Consider the following 11,023-nt stretch of genomic DNA (forward strand, 5'->3'; position numbering starts at 1 on the left):
GTAATACAAAGGATTGTAGATGCTGGATGAAATGACAGAGTACGCATGGTTCTTCAGAGTGAAGGACGTTAGACATTGAGAGAGCTGTGCGAATGGAGTTGGATACAGCAATAAACAGGAATTTACAGGTGCATTGATGGTTTTAGTGGTTTCAAGAGGTTGGACATTTAGGAAGGCGAATAATGGCTGGAGGAGGGAGAATGAGGGACCATTGTAGCGATAGGGGAGTTTGCAGAGACTGAATGAGGTTGCGGACATGAGGAGGATTAAAGTGGCTTCAGAACACAATGCAAAAAGGAGGTTACAGGGATTGGAGCAGTTTACACAGGCAGGAAGAGCTACTGACTGGAGAAATTCAGAGAGATGGGGAGGTCTGTAGGAATGGTCGATTGTCACAGAGTTCTTGTGGTGCTGTGTTATGGGAGGCAGGAGTGTTCTCAGGACTGGAGAAGGTTACAGTGATATCATGTGTCGCAGGGATATGAGGATGATGTACAGATGGGGAGGTGAGTCAGTGCTGCAGGATATTACAGAGACATGGTGGACCGTAAGTAGTGGACAAGATGACAAATGGTAACATTACTGCATGCTCTCTGATGAAGGGTCTAGGCCCGAAACGTCAGCTTTTGTGCTCCTGAGATGCTGCTTGGCCTGCTGTGTTCATCCAGCCTCACATTTTATTATCTTGGAATTCTCCAGCATCTGCAGTTCCCATTATCTCTGGTAACATTACTGTTGTCACTTGACGAGGAGGACAATAACAAGATTAGACATGTTATCAAGTCTGGAACAATTTGCAAAGATGGGAAGAGTCGTCAGAATTGGCATAGGTTTTAATTATACAGATGGAATTTAGGGAGGGCTGGAGGTGACTTAGATAGCAAATGTTCGAGGAGTTAGAAGGATGCAAGGCACAGATGCAGATGAGTTGGAACAAAGTATCTGTAAACTTGCTATTTGACTGACTGTTGGAGAGGGTACACGGAATGGAAAAATCCCAGGTTTCAATACCACCCTCTTGAGAGAGGCCTGCTTTTAACTCTGCTGTACTTATCCTCACTAAGACAGCATCGGCCTGGACTGATAACCATGAACTTCCTGTGCTGTCCATGGAAGGTTCAGTACAAAGGAGCCACAGAGTGCAGTGGAGGCCGGGACGTTAAATGCCTTCAAGACAGAGATCGACAAATTCTTGATCTCAGAAGGAATCAAGGGCTACAGGAAGAGTGCAGGGAAGTGGAGTTGAAATGCCCATCAGCCATGATTGAAATGGCGGAGTGGACTAGATTGGCTGAATGGCCTTACTTCCACTCCTATGTCTTATGGTCTTATGAAAGTAGGGTGGTGACGTTTTTGAGAACATTTGCAACTTGCTCGCTGAGATAGTGTGTTTGGTTGCAGATGTTTCATCACCCTGCGAGGTAACATCGTCAGTGTGCCTCCAGTGAAGTTTCTTCCAGTGTTCTTTCCCACTTGTTATTGATATGCCTCGGTTTGCTGGGGTGGTTGGCATCACTTCCCGTTTTGTTTTTCACTGGTTTGTATATCGGGTCCAGGTCAATGTATTTGTTGATGGAGTTCCGGTTGGAAGACCAGGCCTCCAGGAATTGCCTAGCGTGTCTCTATTTGCTTTGTACTATTGTGGATGCGTTGTCCCAGTCAAGTCTGTGTCCTTCTTTGTCCGTGTGTACTGAAATCAGTGAGCACAGCTCATGCCTCTTGGTGGTGAGTGGGTATTTGTGCATCTTTGTTGTCAGTTTTCTTCCAGTTTGACCTGCATAATGTTTCTCACTGTTCTTGCATGGTATTTTGCATTGGCTTTGGGTCTGGGATACCGTACATTCATCAAGAGCAGTCGTTGGTTGTTGTTGGTTTGTGGAGAAGCCTGATACCTCGGGCTCTGAATAATCTTGCGGTCACCTCTGATCAGTCTCCGATTTTCGGTGGGTGACTGGCGTGTCTGGCTGTATTGTGCCTTAGTGTTGTGGTCTGTCATGTAGGTAACAGTGGATTGTGCTTTTTGGGTATCCATTCCCTTTAAAAACTCTGGACAAGTGCTCCAAGCCTGCTCTGAGCAGTTCCAGTTTCCTGCAGTGTGTTGTGTTTCATTTGAATAATGTCCTGATGCACCTCCGTTTATGGGTGTTGGTGGTTAGTTGCTGGTGTGATAAAGCTTCTGGTCCGTATGTGTGGCACACATTCTGTATACAATGATCTGGAGTTCCCTATTGCTCTTACATTCCACTATAGCTGAGGAAGGGTTCTTGTCTTCTTCTTCTTTTATGAATTTTAAACTGGTGAGGATGTTGTTTATCTGTGACTGGGTTTCTTCTACTCTCGTGCATGTGATAATTATCAAGGTGTCATCTACCATAGCGGACACAGAGTTAGGATTGGATAGTGGGGAGCGTTTTCCATTCTCATCCTTTTATTACCACTTCTGCTATCAGTCCTGATAATCGGGGATCCCATTGGTTTTCCGTTGATTTGTTTGAATATATGGATTGTGAGGCACGTATCCAGCATTTTCAAGGTGCTGTCCTTGTTGATTCTGTTTGTGTCGTGGAGTATCTGCCATCCTGCTTCATCCAGCAGTGTGGCCAATGTCTCTTGGGCCCGGTCCGTATTTATGGATGGAAATAGTGCTGTTATGTCAATGGATATCATCATCTCCTCCTCTTCTATTCTGGAGTCCTTGACGATGTTGAGGAATTCTTGGGAAGAGTACGTTGAGTGGGTAGTGTGGTCCATGTGTCAGGTTCTTTTTTCGGAGACCCTCACGGACTTGCTGCAATAACAAGACACTGACCTGTTTAGAAAAACACAAATCCTTTTATTACCAAGCAAGTACAAGCTGTGGAGAATCATTGTGCTTAACCCGGCACAGAATGCAGAGTCTTGCAAGCAATTCTCCCCGAGCAGCGGACAGTCCCCGCTTTTTATACTTTACAGAAGACATGATACAAAAAACAATTTCACAATTTACAAAAGACATTATTCATGAAACAATTACTGCAGCACACACAGACAGGATACCAAACAAGTACTGCAACAAGAACATAAAAGACCAGGATATAGTATCGATTGCTCGTGAAGTAGCTGCTAATGGCAGGAGGCGATTTCGAGTTGTTGTCCGGGGCAGATTCTGATTTCAAGTTGCCAATGTGCCTGGCTAGAACAAAGTCAGTGTCCTGGTCCCTATGTCAGTGACAGAAGTTACATGCTTTAGAGGTTTCACACCTTTATAATTTTTCCCCACCTAACCCTATTTGAAACAGTTTGATTCTAATTTTAATTCAGTCAGGAAGCTTAAGACAGTGTCTGCATACCGATGTGTGAGAAGGTAAGGAGTTACAAAAGCTTTATACTGAATTTCTAGCTGGGCAGGAAGCTTCGGAGCAATGCCTGCATACCTATGTGTCGGTAGATAAGAGTTTACTTCTATAAATTAAAGTCTCTGCATAGGAATCAAATGCAGATAAAAGACTTAAATTAGTAGAAGCATAGAAATCAATGGGATGTTATCACATCAACACCTCACATGAAGTATTTCAGTTTCTCTTATCATTCTTTGGCTAGCCTATATATTGGTCTACTTGGTACTGACTCAGTGAGCAAATCTGCAACATCAGCAGGGTGGTGATTGAGTCTGGGGTCTTTCTATGCACCCCCTTCAGCACCATAGCTACGTCAGATGTCATGGGTCGATGTTTTAAGCCTTCTGCTCTGTTCATGGGAGTATCTCACCTGACTGCACGATCTAACGAATTGTCCAGATCTCCCTGTCCGTTGTCTCTCGAGGTGACCAGTTGACTTCAATCTGGTGATGGATGAGACTGGAGTTGGGAATTCTGCTTAGTCAGCAACTTTAAGGAGCTGCCAAAGACAGAAACACGAACAGACTGACAAATTAGGCCAACACAGTGAGGACTACAGATGTGGAATGGGACTGAGTACAGCAGAGATCTGGACAATCCCAGCCTCCATCCTTGGCCTCTGCTTCCACATCTCTCTGGAGTGGACAATTCTGTTGGCTCAGGATCTCATCATAGGTGCAAAAGCTGGACTCAAATGCAACAATTAGATCCACACTGACAGTGACTGCATGGAGAGATATTGGTGATATCACCAGGAAGGTGTCAGGATCACCCAATGGTCAGGAAGAAGGAGTTTGGATTCATGGTGCACTGGTCTCAGTACTCAGGGATACACGAGTTATGAGTGGGACAGGCAATGGCTGTGTGTTACTCTCACTAGACTAGTAGTCCATAAATTAATGATAATGTCAGAAATACCCATCTGACTCCATAATATCCTTCGGGGAAGGACATCTGCTATGCTTACCTGGTCTGACTTACATGTGACTTCAGGCCCAGGGCAATATGCCTGACACTCTACTCCCTCTGAAATGGCCCAGAAAGGCACTCAGCTCAAAGGCAGCTTGTGTGGTAAATAAATGCTGGCCAACTTGAGACACCCACATCCTACGAGTGAATAAATAATTACGGGAACCATGCCTGGACCAGTGTCCTGGCCAACCATGTCAGTAGGTTTATGGGCAGGGCTTTAAACTGACAGAGAGGGTGCAGAGAAAAGATTCAGGTGAAAGAAGCTTTCCAAATCCAAACAGAAAAGATGTAGCATTGGAACAGCAACAGCCCATGTGGCCGAAGACAAGCAGGAAGGGTCAAGAAGAGATAGAGTTTCACTAAAACTGTACATCTGCGAATAGGTGTGTGACAGGAAATTGTGGTAATAAGTAAATCACAGTACCTTTTTTTGAAAGGACAAATACCTGCATTTAGATGGACTTGTATCACAGAGATAAGTGAGATTTAGTCACCAGGGACTTGTTGACGTAGGGTGAACATAAAGTGGAATTTAAATATTCAACAATACAGGCAGAATGGGAAAGCAGGACGGGTAACCCTGACAGTAATGGATAACAAAACCATTCCAGATAAAGCGTTTGGCCTCATATTATGGAGTAGAATTAGCACTTCATTGCTCATCGCGACATGAAACAAATTCATTGGAATTAGGAATAAAGGCACTGTGATAATTTTGGGAGACTTCAATCTTCATGTAATCTGGGACCATCACACTGGCGATAGTGAATTTCCAAGAGGAACTTGGAGTCTGTTTTTTTAAAAGTGTTTCTTTGAATAACACGTTTGTGCAAATGGCTAGGGACGCAACTATCTCAGATTGACCTTTGTGTAATGAAGCTGAAAAATGAATGAGTAATGTCACACGAAGATATCATCTGGGAAATTGTGGTAAAATAATTCAAAGGAATTATGAAGTTTTAAGATGACTAGGGAAAATACAAACAGCAATCAGAAACAGAAACAAGGCCAATTACAGGAGATTGAGAAGAAAACTGACCAAGGCAAACAGGATAAACAGATTTAAATGTATGGCTGTTAACGAAAATTGGGAAACATTTGAAAGAACAGTGGAAAACATTCAACAAAAAGACACTCCATTGGAACAGACAAAACCTCAGCAAGAAATTCTCATTCTATCTCACTTAGGGTATAAAGTATTGAATCAAAGACAACCAAAAAAGATACAAAAAATAAAGAAAATTCTGAAGTGAAGGAATGTGTTTCGCAAAACGACAACGGGCTATCAATATATGGAAATAGGTGTTAAAGTGTTGCAGACGGTTTGCTTTCAAGAGGAGTGTAGTTGTAAGACGAAACGTTGTTGAGGCTCAATGAGATGACAGGAACAGGGAGAATTGAAGGCGCTGAAGGTGGTGATGATGTTACAGAGAGTGGCAAGGGCTTGAATGATGTTACAAAGCCAGTGCGAATTGCTGCAATGCTTGCAGAGGGTGGGGAGGGAAATATACCGTTTTATTTCTTCATTCGTGGAATGAGGGTGTCACTGGTAGGACCAGCATTCAGCGCCTATTGATACTTGCATTGGGTAATTGCGAAGGGACAGTTAAGAGTCAGCCACTTTGTTGCGGGTCTGGAGTCGCATTTTGGTCAGACATGGTCAGATTTCTTTCCTGAAGGGACATCTGTGAAGGAATTGGGATTTTGTTTTAAACAGATAATCAACAATGGGCACATTATTACAGAATATTTTTATTGAATTCTAATTCCACTATCTGCCATGGTGGGATTCGAAAGGAAAACGAAAACAGTGGAATGACAATCTCCTCAGTTCAGGGGAATGACTCAGAGCTGGCTGGCCATAGGCAGTGTACTGAGCAAGGGTAAATAAAGGGTGACTTGGTGATGGGATACCGGCCTCTGTGCACTTATTTCACATGTACACAGACTAAAGCAGTTTGCAAAATAGGATTGCCCAATTGCAGTTCACAGGCTGGAAACAACTCCTCACACAGGACTGAGCAAGTGTAGTTTGCACACATACAATTGTGAGCAATCACAGTCCACAGAACATTTTAAAAAAAAGACTCGTTGCACTCAGGAAACTGACTGTTTGCTCTCATTGCACACGTTAGCAATTGCTGGGTGCTGGGAGAACACAGATTGAAAACAGGAGTGAGCATATGCTGTTTGCACACACAGAATAGCGAACAATCACAGTCCACAGAACTTTTTTTTTAAAAGACTCATTCCATTCGGGATACACACACACACACACACACACACACACACACACACACACACACACACACACACACACACACACACACACACACACACACACACACATTAAATCATTGCACACTTTAATAATTGCTGGGAGAACACAGATTGAAAAGAATCACAACTGAACATGCAGAGGTCTGGCCACTCACAATCTGCAAGAAAATTAATTACAGTTCTATGTGTAGAACTGGCCATTCATCATTCACATTACCAAATAAATGTTCCCAAGCACAGAACTGATGTTTTGCAATGAAAAGGAGTTTTAAAAACAACTGCACCCCACAGAATACATGCCGAAAATCTGCAGTGCATTGGTCAGCATTGTGATGGAATACTGTCCACTTGCCTCGGTGAATGCAGCTCCAACAATACTCAATAAGCTTGACACCATCCAGCACACAGCAGCCTCATGTTTAGAATGATATTTTCTCATGTCATGCATAACACACTGTGACAGCAGCGACCACAATCTACAAGGATCATCATCATCAGCATTTCACAAGCCCAAAAGCAACCTGGAAGGAAAACAACAGCAGGTGCATAACACCAGCAGCGTTTAAAAGGTCGCCCCCAAGTCACGGTCCTTCCAAACAGCACTGTGGCTGTCCCTGTACCCAAAGGATTGCAGTGTGTCAAGCAAGGCATCTCACAAATAAGAAAAAACTGAAGTTGCTGGAAAAGGTCAACATCTGTGAAGAGAAACCAAAGTTTACATTGCTCAGAACCATCACCACCTTCTCCAGCAATAACAGAGGGGAAGTAAATGATGGCCACATCACATGCAGGAACTTGTAACAAAACTCAGAGACTATTCATTTCCCCTTCATCATCTTTGCATTCTCTGTGCAACTCACAATCCCATCTATGGTTATGCCATCAACAAAAATAAACATTAGATTTGATCTGGACATCTAATTCATCAAGAAAGATTGTGAACAACTGCAGGCCAAGCATGAACCCTTCCTCTCACTCACAAGGTACAGCCTGCAAACGCACAAAGCAACAATTTATTAGCATGTGCCTTTCTGTCTGTTAAACAATTCTTAACACGTGCCAGCACATCACTTCCAAGCCCATGTGGTCCAAATTTGTTAATTTGCTTTTTCAGTGGGAATCTGTCAAAATGCATCTGAAAAGACAAATAAAGTTTTCTCCTACCATCATTTTTTTGGAGATAGATATAATAACTCTAAGTTTGAATGTCATGGAAAATGACAATTTCGTATGGAAGTTAAATGTCCAAATTTAAGGAATGCAGCTTATAATTAAATTACCTCTGCCACTAGGCATTATCACTTTCATCAGACAGGACCTGGCACATATCGACTGAGGGATGAAATACTTTCAGCTGAGTCTATATTCGTAAAATGGGACTATTAGATAGTGATACAATAGAATGCATGATAAAATAACAAGGTGTAGAGCTGGATGAACACAGCAGGCCAGGCAGCATCAGAGGAGCAGGAAACCTGAAGTTTCAGGTCTGGAACCTTCTTCAGAAATGGGGGAGGGGAAAGGGATTCTGAAATACATTGTGGGGAGGTGGTGTTGGAAAGTGGCTGAAAGGGCAGATTGGTGGAGAGAAGATGGGACAAGTCAAGGCGGCAGATCTGGATCCAGCCAAGGTGAGTGTCGGTAGGGATTTGGGATGGGGTCCGTCAGTTGAGGGAAGATGGACAGGTCAAGGGAGCATGGATGAGGCTGGTAGGTAGGAGGTGAGGGTGGATGAGCGGAAAGGTGGGAGGAAAGACGGAGAGGTCAAGGAAGTGTGGACGAACTTCTCTGGTTTTGGGATGAGGTCAGAAGTGGGGAGGTTTTGAGGCTTGCAAAGTGCACACTGAGAACATTGAGCTGCAGGTTTCCCAAGTAAAATGTGAGGTGCTGTTCCTGCTGCCTTCGGGTGGCATTATTGTGGCACAGAATTGTGAGGATTTCCAACATGTTAAGATTAATAAGGAGCAAGAATTAAATGCTTTTCTGGCACACTGGTGGATAAATTACCAGCGCCCAATGAAATTTATCCCAGGCTACTATAAGAGGCAAGGAAGGAGATTGCAGAGGCCTTGCAGATATATTTAATCGCGTGGTGGCCACAGGTGCAGTGCTGAATGACTGGACGATAGTTAATGTTTTTCCTTTTTTCAAGATAGGGAGGAAAATTTGGCCAGACAATTGCAGAAGAGATAGACTGACATCAGTTGGAGCGAAATTGTTGAAAAAAAATCTGAGGGAAAAGACAAATCAACACATGCAAAGGAAGGAATTGATCGGGGTAGTCAGCACAGATTTGGTCAAAAGGGTCCTGTCTGATGAATTCAGTTGTGTTCTTTCAAATTGTGTCCAAAAAATATTGATGAGGTCAGTATAAATGAAATGGTTTGCATGAAAATCAGTGAAGCCTTTGACAATTTCGCACATGGAAGACTGGTTCAAAAGGTAAGAACACATGAGATTTGAGACAAGTCGGCAAACTAGATCCTAAACTGGTGGAGAGTAATTTTTAAAATTGAATGCCATCAGTAGACCACAGAATTCTATGCAAGGCCCATTACTGTTTATTCTGTACGTTAATGTCTTGGTTGTGAAAGCAGAAGGTATCAGCAGTAGTTTTGTAAATGACAAAAGTTGGACGCGCTGTTCATATTGATGTGGATAGTCTCAGAGGACCGTCTGATATTGATCAGCTAATAACCTGAGCAGCGCAATGGCAGATGGAACTTATTTCTAATAAGTTTGAAGTAATACACTGTGGGAGTTATGGTAAGTGAAGGACATACATAATGAACAGTAGGTACAGGCAGAGTATTGAGAAACAAAGGGACCTTGGTACTCAAGCCCTTAGATTCCTGGAGGTGTCAGCACAGATGGACAGGGTGGTGAAGACACATGAACTGGGGCCACGCCCTCGCAAGGTGAATTGTTAGAGGCACCCGAAAGGATTTATCCAGCCTAGCAGGGGTGTTGGACCCTAAACAGCAGAGGCTGGCAAAGAAGTTCAAGACAGCAATTTAAATAGACAAGGCAGGCAAGAGCATGGCAGGGAATGAAGTAAAAGCGATTAATTAAACTGTATTTATTTCCATGCAATGGGCCTGACAGGAAAGGGAGATAAAATCAGGACATGGATGGGGACATGGGATCGGGACAGCAAACATATTACAGAAAAAAAACTGAGGGAAAGAAAGGACAGGCAGCTCAATGCACCAGGGTACAGACACTACAGGAAGGTTAGAAGGGGAGGCAAGGTAGGAGGGGAAGAGGTATTTTTGAATTGGAAAAACATGACGGCAGCGTTTAGCGAGAATATTCCTGGGGTTTGCCCAGAAAAACTATTTTTGTGGAACTGAGAAATAAGAGTGGGCAATTGCTTTGATATAATTGGGTTACAGGCCCCCAACAATCGGTGGGAAATTGAGGAGCAAATATGTTGAGAAATCTTAGCCATCTATCAGAATAATAGGGGTGAAATGGTGGAGGAGTATAATTTTTCTGAACAGAGGCTGATGCTGCACAGTGTTAAGGGCTTTCATGGGAGGAATTTGTTAAGTGTGCTCAAAACAAAACTCCCTCAAACAATATTTAGACAGCCCAACTGAAGAAGGGGCAGAACCTGACCCCCACGTGCGAAACAAGGTCGGCAAGGGACTGATGTGGTATTGGGGCAGCACTTAGGCAAAGTGTTCACAATTTTATCAGTTTGAAAATAGCAATGGAAAAAGATTGGCCTGGCCCACAAAATAAAGTTATAAAGTGGGTCAAGAGCAATTATGATGGTGGTTGACGGGAATTTTCAAAAGATGGTTGGGGAGGCTATTTGCTGGTAAACGGGCATCTGGCAAGTGGAAGCTTTCAGAAACCGAGAGGTCAGAGCTGGCATATTCCTGTTAGTGTGATGGGCGATGCTGACAGAAGTAGGAAACACTGAATGACTCGTGATATAGAGGCTCTGGTCCAAATGAATCCCTTGAGGACTATGGGAGTGTAGGAATAAACTTTATGAAGGAAATCGGGAGAGCAAAAATGGGACATGAGATAATTTTGGCCTGTAAGGTTAAGGAGAATTCAAAGAGATTCAACAAAGATATTAAGGGCAAAAGTGTGACTGGGAAGAAAATAGGAATTCATACAGATCAAACAGGCCATTGATATGGGCAAACACAGGAGAATGGTGAGATACTGAACTGTATTTCTTATCAGTTCTTACTGTGGAGAAAGACCAGTAAATTCAGGGAAATAAAGAGTAATATCTTGAAAAGAGTCTACACGACAGAAGAATGATGTTGGGAGCCTTAAAAAGCTTGATCAAGTGTATCTGAGAACTTTTGGCAAACCGGGGATGAATTTGTTGGACCCCAAGCAAAGATATTTCACTCAAGCACAGGAGGCTG

The sequence above is a fragment of the Stegostoma tigrinum genome, chromosome 39, assembly GCF_030684315.1.
Source record: "Stegostoma tigrinum isolate sSteTig4 chromosome 39, sSteTig4.hap1, whole genome shotgun sequence".
Lineage (NCBI taxonomy): Eukaryota > Metazoa > Chordata > Chondrichthyes > Orectolobiformes > Stegostomatidae > Stegostoma > Stegostoma tigrinum.